Source organism: Lissotriton helveticus, chromosome 5_1, assembly GCF_964261635.1.
Source record: "Lissotriton helveticus chromosome 5_1, aLisHel1.1, whole genome shotgun sequence".
Taxonomy (NCBI): Eukaryota; Metazoa; Chordata; class Amphibia; order Caudata; family Salamandridae; genus Lissotriton; species Lissotriton helveticus.
The window spans coordinates 745,597,013-745,615,229 of record NC_136065.1 but is presented as its reverse complement, the minus strand read 5'-3'; the positions used below and the strand labels follow the sequence as shown (position 1 = coordinate 745,615,229).

At 44.8% G+C, this 18,217-nt stretch overlaps 1 protein-coding gene and 1 pseudogene across 1 annotated transcript in view; both read left to right on the top strand.

The window, feature by feature from the left end:
* The window catches only part of LOC144756469 (dnaJ homolog subfamily B member 1 pseudogene), a 29,158-nt pseudogene extending 15,147 nt beyond the window's left edge, over nt 1-14,011 (top strand).
* The window catches only part of KIFBP (kinesin family binding protein), a 940,192-nt gene that overhangs the window by 49,698 nt on the left and 872,277 nt on the right, over nt 1-18,217 (top strand). The gene's annotated exons all lie outside the window — the stretch shown is intronic.

Sequence of the window (18,217 nt, the reverse complement as noted above, 5' to 3'; positions counted from 1 at the left end):
CGAAAGTGGGAGGAGTTTCGAGCTCCTAATGTTAAAGAGAAAAAAAAAGTATCTCCTAGGGCTTTGGCGAGACACATTCCACACATTCCTTAGTGTGTTATGTCATCTGGCCAGTGATTCGTCTTCGCTGTGGTGTCTTTTTAATAGCCTTGAAGTGATAGGCTAAATGTCGTTTTGGTCGGCCATGTTTGGCATTTTTCGTTTGTGTGCGCGCAAAGAAGTACATTAATTATAATTAGGAGCTGTCAGGGCGCCTCCGTAAGTGAATCCAGATGGCCGGGCGCGTTCACCATTCAGCAGCGCTCAGCACGGGCAAGATTACCAAAATGAAACTCTTTGCAGGGCGCGTGGAATTGACATTCCTTTCTGAGAGAAATCAGAGCGCATTCGTTGGGAGGGGCAGTTCAGCGGTGCAGGGGAGGCTTGCAGCCCCCACGCTGGCGGTAGCCACTGCTAAACAAAACTTCTCTGGTTCTTCACCAGCCTTTTCCCAATAAAGAGCAGTTCTGTCCGATAGCTTTGTTTCGCACTCCAAGTACTAAATGTTTTTCCCCATTACTGTCCCCATTAATGTGTGTTTTGTCGCTCGTTTGTTTAGCACTTAATACCATTAGACCGTTTCGAAGCACTAGATCTGCCAAGAGAGATGGACGAGCGAAACACTCATTTGTGAAAAAGTGATATATGCGCTCTGTTACCCAGTCTGCGAGGCGCTCTGATGCCAGTCAGGGCCTTGTCCGCTCTATTGAAAACACACAAATACATGAGTCACTTGGATGCCTGTGGGCGCGCGTACCCTGCACACATCAACATTGCATCCACACATCGCAGACCAGCGGTCACCTCGCCTGACCCCAGCATGCGTGCTCCCAGGGGCCGGGTGCCAAGGCGCTTTCCCTCGAGATATTCGAAATTGCAGATAGACCAGCGCTGCACAGGGAGACACATTCCAGACACGACAAAGCGCTAAGAGGCCACTACAGCGGTAGATGTTTTTTCTATACATACCCCACTAACGTATTGTGGCACAGAGTTCTATAGATTGAGTGGAAATACAGCTCCCCCTTCCCCTCAGTTTTCCGTAACTGCCTGAGTCAGTTGTATTCTTGTTCGACAGAGTTTATAACGTAGCAGTGCAAGGATTTTTTCCGTTATAAACCTTTATACAAAGTTGAAATAACTCCCTTCTGTCCCCAATTATTAAATACAATCACCTGACCTTGAGACTAGACGTTGTATAGTGGTAAAGTACACGTTTTCTTTGGGGCTAGTGAGAAAATTCCAAGATAAAGCAGTAGGCGCAGGCGCGCCGCCTGGGCTACAGGGGACGAGGTTGAATCTGGCAGGGAATAATCAGCATCTCATCTTTACAGAATCGGTAAAATGAGAACCAAAGAGTTAGGTAAGATCAACACTTGTTATTCAGGCGCTGAGAGAAAATGCCTTGCGTGTATTGTGCAATGTGTACGTAGAGCTGTTGAAACGATGCTGCCTATAGTAACTAACATATTTTATAGGAATAGTGTTTTTTTATTTTTTGCTGAGAGTGTCAGGTTTCCCAAATACACGTTCGCCGATGTATTCATCCAATCGCATCCATTTTCATTTTCTGCCCAGGGGAACAGATTCTTAAGAAAGTGGTGGATTTGTTCTTGCCCAGTGAAGTTTCTCTTCGGTGGATCTCGAGTGTCTCACTCTCCTCTGGAATGTTTTACCCACACTAGCTGACGTAGTGTTCATACGTGTGCAGTTCTTTGATCAGGCTGCCTCGCTGTGCCCAGTAGTATGCACACGTGTGGCGCTGTGCAAACAAACACGTTCCAGCGCACGAGACGCCGTCTTGGTTCAGAAACCTCCCCCCTCAGATCAATAGTTACTAGACTGGGCCTGGATGACCCTCAGCGCCTCGTACAACTCACAAATCAACACTCTAGTGGCACCTTGGGAATGGGGACACACTTGGTACATGTCGGCGGGCTCGGGCCCTCTGAGAACGGAGTTCACTTCCTGCTCCTCTCCAAGGGGCACCTTGCGCCGAGGAGGTCACAGCCCCGGTCTTTCCCCCTCTAAATCTTTTTAATGGGAAACGTTTGGTGGTAATAACAGCCATTCTATACATTAAGGGCATTGATGCAGTTTAACTGTAAAGATCACCTTCACTGTGTGGGCAATCATTTACACCCCCCTTTTTTATCAATATTTAACGACAGCTTTAAGATTGATTTGTGGAGCATCGGGCCACTTGGGAGAGGTGAAGGGGGGCGGGGGGGGGGGGGGGGTAGCGTTTACCTTGCCACCCCTAAGCTTCTGAAAAAACATTGGTTAGTGGTCTGTTGACGATTTTATGGACAGTGGTCTGTGTAAAGGAGGCGCGCTATCTCTTTATTAATTGAATGTAACAAGTGTATGTTTTTATCTGCTTTTTTGATCATATATATATATATATTTATAATACGAGAGTCTGTGTTCTCACTAGTTTGTCTCATTTTTTTTATGGCAAAACTTTATTCTCTCCCTGTGTTCAACAACAGACACTCCCCGTTTGCATGTATACTGTTTTTATTTGTAAATTGTATTTATATAGCACTTACTACCCCTGACGAGGCCTTAAAGCGCTTTCCAACAAGTACCACGCTACTCCAAAACCCAATGTTAGATGCAGATAGGTAGATTAGTAATATGTGATTCCCTTGCCCCTGTAGGCTTGGTTGTGGTAAGTGTTTCGAGTGTGTGCTCCTGGGATCGCGTGGTCAGGAGCACATTGAGAGTTGAGAGTGCAGTTTGAGAGTTGAGAGTGCAGTTTGAGAGTTGAGAGTGCAGTTTGAGAGTTGAGAGTGCAGTTTCAGAGTGCAGCACGAGAGTTGTGAGTGCAGTTTGAGAGTGCAGTTTGAGAGTGCAGTTTGAGAGTGCAGTTTGAGAGTGCAGTTTGAGAGTGCAGTTTGAGAGTGCAGTTTGAGAGTGCAGTTTGAGAGTGCAGTTTGAGAGTGCAGTTTGAGAGTGCAGAGTGCAGTTTGAGAGTGCAGAGTGCAGTTTGAGAGTGCAGAGTGCAGATTGAGAGTGCAGATTGAGAGTGCAGATTGAGAGTGCAGATTGAGAGTGCAGATTGAGAGTGCAGTTTGAGAGTGCAGTTTGAGAGTGCAGTTTGAGAGTGCAGTTTGAGAGTGCAGTTTGAGAGTGCAGAGTGCAGTTTGAGAGTGCATAGTGCAGTTTGAGAGTGCAGAGTGCAGATTGAGAGTGCAGATTGAGAGTGCAGATTGAGAGTGCAGATTGAGAGTGCAGATTGAGAGTGCAGATTGAGAGTGCAGATTGAGAGTGCAGATTGAGAGTGCAGTTTGAGAGTGCAGTTTGAGAGTGCAGTTTGAGAGTGCAGAGTGCAGTTTGAGAGTGCAGAGTGCAGTTTGAGAGTGCAGAGTGCAGTTTGAGATTGCAGTTTGAGAGTGCAGTTTGAGAGTGCAGATTGAGAGTGCAGATTGAGAGTTGAGAGTGCAGTATGAGAGTTGAGAGTGCAGATTGAGAGTGCAGAATGAGAGTGCAGAGTGCAGATTGCAGTTTGAGAGTGCAGTTTGAGAGTGGAGAGTGCAGATTGAGAGTGCAGATTGAGAGTGCAGATTGAGAGTGCAGATTGAGAGTGCAGATTGAGAGTGCAGAGTGGCAGTGAGTGCAGAGTGACAGTGAGTGCAGACTGAGTGCAGAGTGACAGTGAGTGCAGAGTGACAGTGAGTGCAGAGTGACAGTGAGTGCAGAGTGACAGTGAGTGCAGAGTGAGTGCAGAGTGAGTGCAGAGTGAGTGCAGAGTGCGTGCAGAGTGGCAGTGCGTGCAGAGTGGCAGTGCGTGCAGAGTGACTGCAGAGACAGTGTGTCAGGGTGCACATTGTGTGAGTGTGCAGAATGAGTGTGCAGGGTAAACAGTGTGTGACTATGCAGGGTGACATTGGGAGTGTGCGGGTGAGCAGTGTGTGAATGTGTAGGGGCAGTGTGTGAGTGTGCAGAAAACACCACACACACATACACCACACACACATAACGCACACACAAACCACACACCTCAGTCTCTCAACACCACACACTTGTCACCACTCAACACAACACACTCACCACCACACTCACTCCCCAGGCTCACCCCCACAGACTCACCACCACACACTCACCAGCACATAGAAAACAACACACACAACAACACACCCCCAGCCGTCAATGAATGCTTTCACCATGCACAAACACCAACAACCATCATCCATCTGTGCACGCTTTTACCAAGCACACACCCACCAGCCGTCAGTGCACCCTTCCACCAGGCACACACACCTCCAGCCGGCAGTGCACTTTTCCACCAAGCAATCGCAGTATGGTACACTTTACTTTTAAACATATTCATATAAAGCACAGCATGCCACCATTGGTAAAATTACAATTCAACCAACATACTTCCACTACACACCACATGCACACACTCCATAACACATGGCAAAAAGACATTGGCATTTACAATGCCATTAGCTCAAACTCAAATAAATCCGAGCCCGATTGCATTTCTAATGCTTGTTGCATTTGGGATGATGCATCCCAAATGCAAAAATACCGCTCGCAAAGGCCAGATTCTCAGAATCTGGCCCTTTGCGAGTGGATTTAAGCTTGATGAATCTGGCCCTAAGACTTTTGCTAAGAAACATACGCAGCAGCAAACTCAGCAGGCGTCATCTGATAAAGATGACCACCAGAAAGTTCCGAAACAGAATTGGAGTAAGAACAAAAAAAACAGGGGAAAGAGCAGCAGAAACAGGGGTCCCGTCCTGCTTCACCTACACCTGCCTCTGCTGAGCGTACATATGAGTTGCCCGACGGCGCTACGATTAAATCACCTGATGGATTTCAGGTTCCTGAACAACGTTCTCCTCGCTCTTTGCAGGAAGCATCGGTTTCACCCACCAGTGGAGGAGGCGGCGGCAGAGGACGTGGTGCTCAACAAAGCCGTGAACAGCCTCGCAAGGCTGACCGAAAAGGCAAGCAGGACGAGTCACCGCGTCAAAGGCCCCAGTTTCAAAGAAGAAAGTTGCAGCAGTAACAGCGAGATATGCCACAGATAGTGAGAACGTTGCTTCGGAATCTGACATGGGCGCTGACATTACTGGACAGCGCGGCGGAGATTACCATATTTCGAGAGGCGCTGCGTCCACTACTGAAGGTGACCGCAACGGACACTTTTGTTGTAGTAGAGACGGCTGACTCTAGGGTGGCTCCCCCTGAAAGACTTCATGAAATTGTCCTTATAATTGAAGGTGACATGGCACGTACCATAAAAGGGGTATTTTGGGAAAATCTAACTACTACCTATGATATTTTGTTGGCAGAGGTCGACTGCCCCCACCCTTTGTCTTAGCTGCTCCGCAATGGGAGGAGGCGATCTCCCTGCTTTCGCACACATAGTGCTGAAGGAGCAGGCTCTGCATTTTGCAGAAGATTGGGCTAAGGCGCTTGCGCTGGCGTTGTACCGTACTCACTGTGGGTGGGATAAATTTTCCCCTCGACATGAGATTCCATTGTGGTCTTTGCCACAGCCTCAACCCCAATACCCCATGCGGCGAGAAGCGAAAGCTTTTGTTGCGGAAATCCTTTAACAATTGGAATATCAAGGTGTGATTGAACCGTCTGTGTCTCCGATGAATAACCCTCTCTTTACTGTGACCAATCCGGATGGTTCGTACCATTTGCTATTAGATTACCATCACTTAAACTCCCATTGTCGGACTTGTGCGGTGCAGAATAATCACAGTTCTGCTCTTGTGGATGGTCTCGTGCGTAAAAGGTTCAAAACCACACCTCTTGTGGATGGTCTCATGCGTAAAAGGTTCAAAACCACACTTGACATGTCCAATGTTTTTTTTGCCCATAATCTGTCCCCTCTAAGTAGTCAATGGACAGCTTTTACCAGGGGTGGCAAACAACGCCAATTTCGACGTTTGGCTATGGGCTATAAGAACAGTCCAGGCGTCTTTGTCGCCCGCATTGTCTCTCTCCTGGAGGGACTCGACGCAGATGCATGTTCGTATGTGGATAACATCTGTCTCACAGATGACTAATTATGCCGTGTAGACCGCCTAATTTGTCGTTTTGCGGATTTTGGCTATAAATTTAAATTTGCAAAGTCACATATTGCAGAGTACACAGTGTTGTTCCTGGGTTACGAGCTCAACAATGAAGGTGGAGGTTTAGCTCCTCACTTCTTGGAGAAATGAGCTCTTTTGCGAGCTCCCACAACACTGAAGAAACTACAATCTTTACTGGGCTTTTTCAATTTCAGGCGCACCTACATTCCTGAGTATGCCCAGCGTATCAAGCCTCTTTATGCCTTGATACAACCTTCTTTTTCCAAATCGTGCTGGCTGCCTGCACATTCAGCCACCTTGCAATCTTTGCAGGCTGATCTTCTAGAATCTAAATTCTTGTCGACTCGTGATAACCACACCAACCTGGTGATGAGAATCGTACCAGGGGCGGTGGGTTTCACGTACCTCACTTTTAATGAGGGTAACACAGTCCTATCGCTTACAAGTCACACTTGTACACTTTGGCTGAGTTGCAGTTTTCCACTGTGGAAAAAGTTTTGACAGCAGTGCAGATGGCGATTCTTAAGGAACGGGCACTGTCACAGGGAAAACGCATTTTGGTTGTTACTCCGTATCCTACCTTGGAGGCAGTGACGAAAGGCAGTGTACCAAATTCAAAAGCTTTGCACCAGCGGTGGATACAATGGGCCACGTCCTTGACATCCCCGGATGTCACGTTCATTTTTGATTCCTCTCTGCAGACTCAGGAGTTCTTGCAGTATGAATTTGTTCATCCTGCTCCTCTGACTATGCACCCACTTGAGGATTTCTGCACGCATATTCTTCGGCCTGTGCAATTGTGGTTGGTACTATGGTGGATGGTGAATTCAAGTCCGATGTCGTGCATACACAGACATTAGGGGACTGTACCGCCCAATTGGCAGAACTTCGTGCTCCGATGCTTGCATTGGAGTACTCCGATCCCAGTGTGACTACTCCTTATTGTAAGTGACTCTTACTACTGTGTTCAATCATACAATGACAATCTACCCTTTTGGACTCCAAAGGTCGCACAATAAAACATAAAATGATCTGGGTTCGAGTGGCTGAGCTTAAAGAACGGCTACCACTCGTGTTTGTAATTCATACTCTGGGTCACCAGCGTGTCGGAGTTCACGCTGTTGCCAATTCTCTCGCGGATGAAGCCGCTAAGACAGCAGTTGCGACATATGCAGTAGCAGCAGTTACACGTTCCAAAAGTAAGATTGATGAGGACATCTTGGCAGCTATTGCCACAACAGAGAAGGGAGGTAATTACCCTAGAGGTTTCCCTTCTAAATACTCTTATCATTTACGTCCTGATAAAGTCTCTTATGTGAGAATTAACGACGTTGGTGACAGGTTGATACCCAACGCGGACCGCAGGCAGACTTTGATTACAGCAGCCCACGCTGGGATAGCCTCATCGCATGCCGGCGTGTCAGCTACTGTATCTCTTCTCCAGCAACGGTATTGGTGGCGGGATTTGTACAATTAAACGTGTGATTGTGTCCTTCAATGAGGCATTTGTCAGCAAATTAAACCTTCTGCTGCACGCCCATCCCGAACTCAGTTGTACATATCTAATAAGCCACTTGCGTGCGTTTATTTAGATCACTGCGGTCCTTTCTCCTCTGATATTGCGTATAAGTACATCTTAGTAGTAGTTGACTCTTGCACGCGCTTTGTGTGGTTGTGGCCTCAAAGGAGTGCTGATTCCAGAACTGTCGTAAGGGATTTGCGTATCTTTGTAGGAATTTTTGCGTGTGGTACCTTTCATTCGCACCAGGGTCCTGCTTTTGCCTCTAAGGCATACAAGGATGCCATGCGTTCATTGGGGGTCCAAGTCAAATTTTCGTCTCCATACAGGCCTGAGGGTAATAGTGTTGTGGAGCGAATGAACCGTGAATTAAAGCAGTCCTTGACAGCAAGGTATTAGGTACTGGCCGAGACTGGCTTACCCACCTCAATAGCGTACAGCGTGCACTAAATAATCTCCCTAGAAGGTCTCTGGGTGGGCGGACCCCATACGAAATGCTCTTTGGCATCAAAATGTTTGTCCCGGACCTTAATGGTCTAGGCATGGCGGCGGCCGCATCCTTTGACGTAGATGAACATTCTAATGTTTTACAGAACCTACATAAGACCAGAGACAGCCTTGCAAAGGAACACTTGCCCTCCACATCTGATGCTGCGTTGCAGATTGCGGTAGTCGGTAGTTGGCTGGCTACCCCGAGTTGGAGAACTGGTCCGATAGAAGATTGAGAACAAGATGGAATTCGGTCCCTCCTATCGAGCACCAGTTCCTGTGCTTGGCGTGCTGAATACAAGAACAGTCATTTTACCTCCTCTTCCTGGACGAATGGGGAACAGGTACATCTCCATTGACAATGTCAAACTACACAGGGTGGCTGATTCTTTATGGTATGACACCTGCGGTTTCTTGTCCCACAATGGTGCGACACTCTGTTTTAGTCCAAGATCCTGCCATCAGGTCTGATGTTGCCATTGAGATTAATACAGTTGTGAATCCTTTATTGAATCTACCTGCCGGTGATCCTCTTGATGATACTGAATATACTTACCCCACTGACATGTCTATGCCTGATTTGGAGACCCGTGTGGCTAATCAATCACGTTTTACATTTGACACTGGCTATACCACATCAAAGTCCCCTTCAAAAGTTTCGATGTTTGCTACCTGGTTTAAAAAACATTTTTTGATTCCTCCTTGGATTTACATTTGGCTGGTGCTTTTTTCAATTTATTTTATTCATGTCCATCGGATTTGTGGTGTCTTTTTCGTTTTATAAATGGACACTACGTTCAAGAAAGAACTTCAATTAGACTAATTGATGGAACTTTGGCTCCCCACTCCTCTTCACCCAGAATGAATAGGGACCAGACCTTTGAGAATATAACTTCTTGGTCCGTTTTAGATGGGATTGTATGGGATGCTGTAAAGTTCCAGATTCATGGGCCCAGAGAGGTTATTAATGTTCCCAATGTACTCCGTGTTTCTATGGGGGATATGGTTAAACAAAATATTTGCTGTGATGATTGGGACGTCAAGGCCGTAGAGGCTTTATTTTCTGATTTGAAATATTATGCTGCCTTCGATGCTGAAGATTTATATTAAGACTCTGCAAACTATGGTGATTTGTACTGTTACCAGCATTTTCGCAATTACTACACACAGTGGGAACACTGTCCTGCACCTGTGGAAGGCAGCTCAAAAACTCTTTTGAAAAAGTTTTCTTATTTTACTGATTTTAATCAATTAAACCCTAATGCATTTTATTTTAAGATGACTGAGAAGTCCTCTTCCAAGGTTAGACTTACTCACACAAAATTGCTCTATTCGAAGTCTTTTATTGACCAGTGGCTGTTGGGGGCTATGAACTGTGGAAAGATACTATGGATCTTAACTCTGTTTGGGGTTTTAAAAATTGGCAAGTGCAAGGCACTGAGGCTTTGCATCGTGCATGTCTCATCCCGAACCATATGTTGTTTCTGAATGCTACTATTTCACAAACCACCTGCTTTGGATTGGCTACCTCTAAAAAAATTAAATGCTCCTTCATTTCCTGATTTGGGTGAATTTCCCCCTTGGAATAATTACACCAGTACTTCCCTAAGTGATTTACAAGCCCTGTTGAGAAATTCCTCTTAATGTTTCCGGCATTAATCCCGAAGGCTGGTTGCTATGGCAAAAAAGTGCAGATTCCTGCCAGCACCGTTTTCTGGGTCTAACCCCTGGCTATACAGAGGTTAGAGTAGAACCCGGTTTTCAGACTCAACATTCAGTCACCACCTATTCTGTCGGCAAATTGTGCCAGAGTTGGCTGAGACATTCAACCTTGGCGTCTGTTGAGCTGCATTCATCCAAATCACTCAAGCCGTTGACTTAAATGATTTTGTTAAAGGTCCTGCATCAGGCAGATCGAAAAGATGGATATATGCTGCTTACAACGAGGTTTGGAAACTGTCCCAGATTGAAGCTGCTAGTAGGCTCAGAGCTATAGATCGGGCCAATTTAGAAAAAGTGCTTGCTGTTGTAGATAATAGCATTAACACCCTTTCTTCCCATATTTACACATTAGACAATATTGTTTCATCTGTGGTTGATATTGTGCAAGAAGACGTTGCAGTACTGTACCATGGGCAGAATCAATTGTGTTCTTTTAGGCAGTTTGCTTGGCCTCTTCAAACGTTGAAAAATGGAAAGGTGCCCTGGGATTACATGAACACGACTTTGTTATTTTTATCTTTTAATTTGACTGTTAAACAACAATTTATGTCCATGAAGGATGCCGCGTTTTCCCTGTTGCATATTGAAAAACTGGAACCGTTACCATTTTCAGTGGCCGAGTCGAATTCAGCAGTTTGGCACATCCATGGGTTAATAACTCTACCTTTCCCCCTGTTTAAATTTGAGTCATGCATGAAACACTATGCCATAGGTAGATTTGAACCTTTAGGTAGTGCTTATCTTCATGAAGTTTGGAATCTCCCATTTACACATAGGTGCTTGAGGGAAGGAAAGGAAGTTTATCTGAAAGGTAAAGATTGCACAACCACACCAGATCATTCTTTAGTCTGTAGAAATCTGCATTTGCACGGTTCTTCTAATGTACTTGCACTGAACTTGCCTGTGTTTTAAAAGGCACTCCCACCCCGGCTATTACACCGACTTTCACGTTGATTTCAAACGGTAGTTATTTGTTATTGATTAATAAAGATTGCTGTGGTATGCTTGCCGGTATTCCTTATATCGTTACAGTTTCCCAGTGTGTAGTTTGCTGTAAGAATGTCTTGTTTCCTCCTCCACATGGGAGGCTCGATGTTTCCATCTGGCCTTCTATCCCGACTTTGAAAGCAGAGTTCCACAAGATGAGTCGAATAAGAGCCCTTTTGTCTCAGAAGGAAGTCCCCCTTACATCTGCGTGTGAGACATTCGTCCTTCACGTTGCAAATACTCGTAATGAGGTGCATGCCTTATTAAATACAGATCTGCCCCAGCATTTCGGTGCTTTGATTCACACAACCTTTAATGACTCGTCGAGCACAGGCCATGCACACTTTTTTAAAGTAGTAAGTTCTGGCCTTGTGACCTCATTCCAAACTATATTTGGTGTGATTCCTGCATTTTTTAATTTGATTTTTTTTTTTTTGTGTCTTTGGCGGTTTTCCTTTAATTCGCCCTTTGCGAGCGGGCATACTGCTGTTAATTTGTTTACTCCAAAATGGATGCACAGTCTGCCCCACGACGATCTGCCCCGGCTGCTCCAGCTTCGTAACCGGATGCTAGAATACTATGGATGGCTGCCTCTGGTGACTGAATGTGGGGTATGGTTTAACCTTCCGGTTCTCATTCTTCACTTGCGTGCAGCCTGTTTTCCATTGCCTGGATTGTGGATTTGAATGGGCCCTGGATTTGTGTCTCTGCAACACGGTGTCTCCTGACCTGGATTTTAATCTACTAATGAGTCCCTTAGTTGCTCATAAAATGGATTGTTCTAGTTTCGGGATTATGGCCTGTGCAGCGGCTTATGGGGTTCTAGGCAATTGGAACATATGGACTGCCGCCAATGACTTTCTGGCGCGCAGTTATCTTGAAGTAAGCCAGAGTTGTCCTCTGATGGTGCTAGAGGCTCCGGCAATTGAAGAACATGTATGTTCATTTCCATTACTTAATTGGATGGCTGAAATGTTAATGGATGATAACGACTTCCTATTGGATGCAGTTGCAATGTATGGTGCTTATACGCTGTTGGATTGAAGTTTGAATTTTTCTGCTTCATAGACATGTACTGAACTCGTGAGTTTTTTTTCCCTCTAATACCTTAATGTTTTTCTTAATTTTTTAGGTCTTTTTTCACACCATGGCCACCTGTGATTATTTTCACTGTCTTGATTACTTTTTAATTGGGATATCTACTTCCAATTCTCAAGTTGGGCAAAATTCCTGAACTTGGTTCTGTCTCATTCGAACTTGAACTCTGCATTCTATCAATCTTGCCCCCTTTATTGTGCGTTCCCCGATCAAGGGAGAGTGTAGTATGGCCTAAGGCCCGCTTTGCGTTCATTTTATGTTAGCATGGCTTATTAGAAGTTTAAACGCCATTTTACCTTTTGCTGCCTATGCACACAACACTGCATAGCTGTTTTTGTAAGTTAGCCTTCATGAAGCTCTACACATAAGAAAAGGTTTGTTTTCGACATCTCTAGACTTACATCGTGCCCCTAGTCTGAACAGTGAGTGCTGAAGCAGTCAAGGTTATCAAATCATGTTAGCTGGTTTTCGACATGTTCGAGTAACGCTTTCTAGACACAATATTTTGGCAGCTGTGAGCCAAGTAAGGTTCTGGCGCCTTTATTATTCCACACTTGCCATGATTTCACACACTTTGAAGATTTCCGTTTCCAGGGATGCAGAGATCTTATGCTGATCCAGATGCAATTTACTCTTACTGAGCGAAAAGGTAATGGGGTCCCCCAAACAAGCCTAAAAGACCTTCTTTACTTTATAATGCATAGTTCCTATATAGGGAGGGTGTTAAAACTAGGCGCATTAAGACCTGTTTTCACCATCATTGTAATATGCAGGGGTGGGGGAATCCTATCGCCCGACGCCCGAACCATGTTGTTTTTATTGATGGGCAAGAAGATTTATTGTCTATTACGTCCGACGGACAAGTAGACATTAAATCACATTAATACAACAGGCTGTGGGCACTCTGGGGCTCACAGCCAATCAGAAGCATGCAGACAGCCTTTGGATGCATCTGATTGGCTGCAGCCCATGACTCGGGTCTAGCCAGTGATTGGCTGGGGGGTGAAACGTCACTCAGCCTCTGCAAGCAGCAGTCCGTGTCCACCGCGAGGCTCTCATTCAGGTAAAATAAGCAGTTTTGCCCGCTACAGCATTGTTAGAATCTGGAAGTGTGAGGTTGGATGCTTGCATAAAACTATACTTTACTTGATTGCGTGAGAACCATGGGTAAACAGATGAATTAGTGCAAAAGCCTAGCCCTGGCACGCCGTGGCGCCTCAGAAGAGGACGTCATAAAAGCAACGTATGCCAAGCAGGCGCGCTGCGCTACCACGCTGACAAAAACAAGGAGCCAGGCTGCTTCAGACGTGGTTAGTAACCCCAAAAAACAAGAGTTCTTCGACAAGTACGGTGAAGATAATTATGAAAGGCGTGGTTGGCGGGCTCGGTGGACCTAATGGCCCGTCATTCAGTTACACTTCACTGCGATCCTCGTGCTATGTTTTCAGTGTTCTTCACAGGCCGCAATCGTTTTGATACGTTCTTCAGTGCACAGAACGAAACGAGGCCATGGAAGTTAATGACCCATTTGCCAGCTTTGGGATGGGGGCCGGTGGATTAGGTAACTGGTTTTCCGTGGGCTCGGCGAGGACGTGATCACATCAGCAAAAAGCAAGACCCTCCAGTAGTGCGTGAGCTTAAAAGGCATCTTGATGAAATCTACACTGGAAGCAGCAGTAAATGAAGATTTCTGATAAGCGCCTGAATCCAGACGGCAGAACTGCACACTCAGAAGGACGAGATCGTATTACCATAGAAATCAAGAAAGGGTACGAAGATTACCTTCCCTAATGAAGGAGATGAAACACCCACAAACATCCTCTCCGATCTAGTGTTTTTGTCTGAAAGATAAACCCCACCTAGTCTTTAGTGGGAAGGCTCAGACATTATCCACCGAGCAAAAATCACCCTGAGAGATGCGTTCTGTGAATGTACCGGTAATGCCCCAACCCTGGACAGCAGGACCATCCGACCGAGTTCAAGGATGACCTTATTGAAACTGAGAATCCCAGGCGAAGGCCTCCTGCCACCCAAAGCCCCAGAGCAGCAGGGCGACCTCATCCTCGAATCTGAAGCGAAGTTCCCAGACTAAATTCCTCCTGGAGCGGATACTGCCCACATAGCCACAACGCAGACAAGACAATCGAACCGTAAAGTTGTTGTTTGTTTCCAGCTGATATAATCTGTCAGGAGAGGGCGCTGTATGGCCTGAAGAAAAATTGTAAAAAGCAAGAGTAACATGCTTAAGCACTCTTGTATTCAAACTCGTTTCATGTTAAGTTTTTATCTACTGGGCCTGAACAAAGTTAGTCTCAGTGTGTGTGAAACTTGGGGTTGCATTTTGGCAAGCTGTTGTTTTTCACCGATATACAACGGGGTATCACGACTTCACTGTGCACCGAGGGTTAGGTTCTTGTAAAATAAAAATAAAAAATGTAAATGCGAATTTGTATAGCGCAGACTTGAACATCTGCATATTGAAATTAAAATAAGTCAGACAGCAGAGGCGCAATTAGAGCCACATTTCGGCGGGTGGAGGGGGAGGACTAATCTTTCAGCCATAGGCAGATAGTGGTGATGCAGGGACTCTAAGGGGCGAAAACACAATAAAAGCCTCGTTAACAAGTGAATGGTCTTTGAAAGACCTGTGAAGTACTCGGGTGTGGCTGTGTGTGTGCCCATGAAGCTGTCTCAGCCCGGGTTGACACCCACGACAGGGGTTGGGGGAGAGAGTGGGGGCTGAAGCCCTGTCCATTTTCAGGTGTAAGGGCCTTTGCTTCTGTGGAGCTTCTGAGAATCGTGGACAGTGTCTCTGTAAATCTCGCCTCTTGTAAGTAATCTACTTAAGATAGAGATTAAAATATCTTTTTTTTTTTTTAAAGCATTGCTAGAGTGTTCAAAAACGTTATTTTTTCGAGCAGATCGCTCAGAATAGAATAGAACTGCTGCGCCTGCTGTGACGGACCTTGTGTACTGAGATACCCTTGTGGCTGCAGGATGCGCAGGCTCCCATCGACCTCATCGCTGCTGTTGGAGCAGTGCAGACTGTGCACCTTTCCATTGGTGGGCAGAGCAGATTCAAACTCCCTTTCACACCAGACATGTGATAGAGATGCCACATTGGACAATTTTCCTCACAAATCGGTGATATTTTTCCCATTTGTGCGAGAAAATACTCAATTGGCCAGTGTCTTCTATTTTTCAAGCTTCATTTGGCCCAGTGTGCGCATTTTTATAAGCTGCGGCGGTGCAACAGCGTCAGCACTGCAATTTATCATTCTTGAGCTGCCAGGCTTGCTAAAAATTGTAAAAGGACACTGGCATTACTGGATAATGGGTAAGGAGGTACCCTCCAGAGTATCACATCATTAGAGGGAGGCGCAAAGGTGGCTTTGCATTTGCGGGACTCACTATGATGATTATGTCACCTCTTGAGTAGGGTCCTTTCAGTCTGGAACAGAGCCACGACGTGTAAATTGCACCATTCTCATTGTTTGTTAAGACCCAAAATGCCATGGCAGGGCTTCAGACCCAGATCTGAATGTGGGTGAAAAATATACTTATTCTGAAAAGTGAACGTTGTTTTCCATAGAACACAGTAGCCGCCTCAATGTACTAATAATATCAAATTCTGCTATTTGTGATATTGCAGAATTCTTCATGACGGTCCGGAACTATTTAAGTACTCTTTTGTGAAAGAGAACCTGGCTGGATAAAAAATGGCTTCCATGCTTAATTTGTGTGATCTTAGGCACAGATTTATTTAATCAAAACTTTATCTTCATAATGAAGAATAGAAAAACTTTCAAATGCATGCGTTCTGAATACCACCCGTACAAAAACCTGTAGTTTTTTTATTAATAGACTACAATGTTCTATAATATTCTGTCCACAGTAGTGTTCACATGACAACTGCCTTGCCTCTTGGTTCACTAATGGCACGCACGCAGTGTGGTACATCATAGAATGTTAAGACTGATGGCGCAGGCAAATCGAGCAGGAGGGTTCAGTTTTCTACCTATACATTTCAGATAAGACCCAGTCAGTGAGATTCTAGCTCCGTGGCAGGGCATGAAACAGGCTTCTGTGTCTGTAGGCAAGCCAAAGGGGGGTCCATTTTTGATCCGTTAATAAATATTTTCAAAACATGTGCCCCGTTATTCCATAGGCGCATGCATTTTTGATGATGCCCGCATTTGCACACATCCTCATAAATCTGTGAGCCTAGGAAATGGTCCAGTCATCATCATGGCTGTTTGTTTTTCCTCTTATATTCACAATGCTACACAGCATCAGCCAAAAGCTTTTTGCTAATGATGCACAGCATGGCCAAAAAGCACTGACAAAACCAATAGGTCAGAAAAGCAAGATCCTTCTCTGATCAGGCAGTAAATAAAAAAAAAAGTAATCTGCTCATGCAGCTTTCTGATAAATGTACATGATCATCAAGCATGCATGTGTAAGTGGTGCGACATGTGATTGCGTCATCACTTTTAGGTCTGGTTTTAGCCAAGACCTTTTGATTTTACTAAAATAATATGTATAATATTACTTAATTGGGCATTCCGACACCTCTATTCACCCATTGGTCTGTTGTTGTGTCATTCCCATTTGCTTCCACCCACTACAGCGTACAGCATGGGGAAGTGGGTCAGCACCATTACTTAATCCTACGGTTAAAGTCACTTTGAGTAGCTGCAGTGCATTTTTTCTCTTTCACAAGGTGCACATGCACACTCAAGGATTTTCCTTTAGTACCAGTGTTGCCAGATGTGATCGTAGGACACATTTGAAGTGAGCCCATGGCATATTTCAGCTTTATCAGTTCCTATCTCCTTCCAGCGCTGTTGTAAATTCTGTTTGAAGTTAACTGCTGCTATTTCATGGCATTCCTAGACTCTCTTTCACCAGTGGTTGTTTGATCAACTTTGTGCCGGGAAAAGAAACATTTTATGGTGTTTAATTTGCTACCGTTTTATTGTAATATAGGTGGGGTGTGTAACTTGGTTTTTAGTATCCAATATTTCTTTATACTTGGTACCCTCTTTCCTTCCATTTTCTTTCTTTCCTTTTTGTCTTCCTTCTTTTTTCTTTTTTTCTTTTCTGCCTTTTCTGTTTATCTTCACTTTTTCCATTCCTTTCTGTATTACCTACCTTCATCCTTTATTTTTCTTTCCTTTCTTTTTGCCTTATTTCCTTTTACCTTTCATTTTTTTCTTTCTGTTCATTCTTTCCTTTATTTTATCCATCAATCTTTCTCGAGCAGTCATTTACACATGCTTTCTAATGTTTTTCATTTATTTTTTTATTGGTAACGTTGGATGGTAGATTTGCATTATTATAAAGCATTTAATTGTTTACTGATTTCAATAAAACAAAAATATATTGAATGTTTCTCTGTCCGCCCTTCTAATTGTTGTAGGGACGGAAGTAGGTGGGACAAGTGGATTTTACAGGACATGTAGATCTCAGTGGCATTTTGTCCCTTGGCCAAGTAGATTATTTAAAAAATTCCACACCCCTGAATATGATTTCTTCTTTTGTATTTTATGGAATTGTAACAATGCTGACCATATTATTTTTAATCATAAGTCTGCTTATGTTGGTTAAGATACTGCGCATGAGATCACGTCGTTAAAATAAATATTTTAACCTTAACCATGTCTCTAATTTACTCCTGTTATGGACTGGTATGAGAGTATAAAAAAAGAGTGTTCTCACTTCCCACCATTCCTGAGATGGTCCTAAGTCGCATGTTCTAGGTTGTCTAATCATTGGTTACTTTGCTATAGGACGAAGAGCTAATGTGACACTGATGCTAGCTGGTTGTTTTTTTTTCTAGGGACTGGGGTGAGTTTCTGGTACACCACAATTCACTGATGCCCTAGGGCTCTGTGCACTGTTCTGTGTAAGAGCAGGATCCTTGCAACAACTCCCTCCAACGAAGGTTTCAAGGTCAGGTACTGTAAAGGGGAGAAGGGGCCTATTTTACTCCTGGAGTGTTCCATCGATAGCTCTACTGGCAGCATTTCTTCCTCTTGTTATAGGAGGGCATTTGTGGCTATTAGGCACTCAGGAGTGGAGGAGGCACTCCCTTACTGTATGGAAACTCGTGAAGCAACAAAAGTGGGTATTACACCGCATATAATCGCAGATACACACTGTGAGCTAGAGCAGCCCACTCTTCACTCACCACTGATATCACTCAACCTATCCTCCTATCCTCCCCCCCCTCCCCACCCAGAGTCTCCCTCCCTATCTCTGAAGTTATGCTGTCAGTTAAACAGCGCAAACTGAA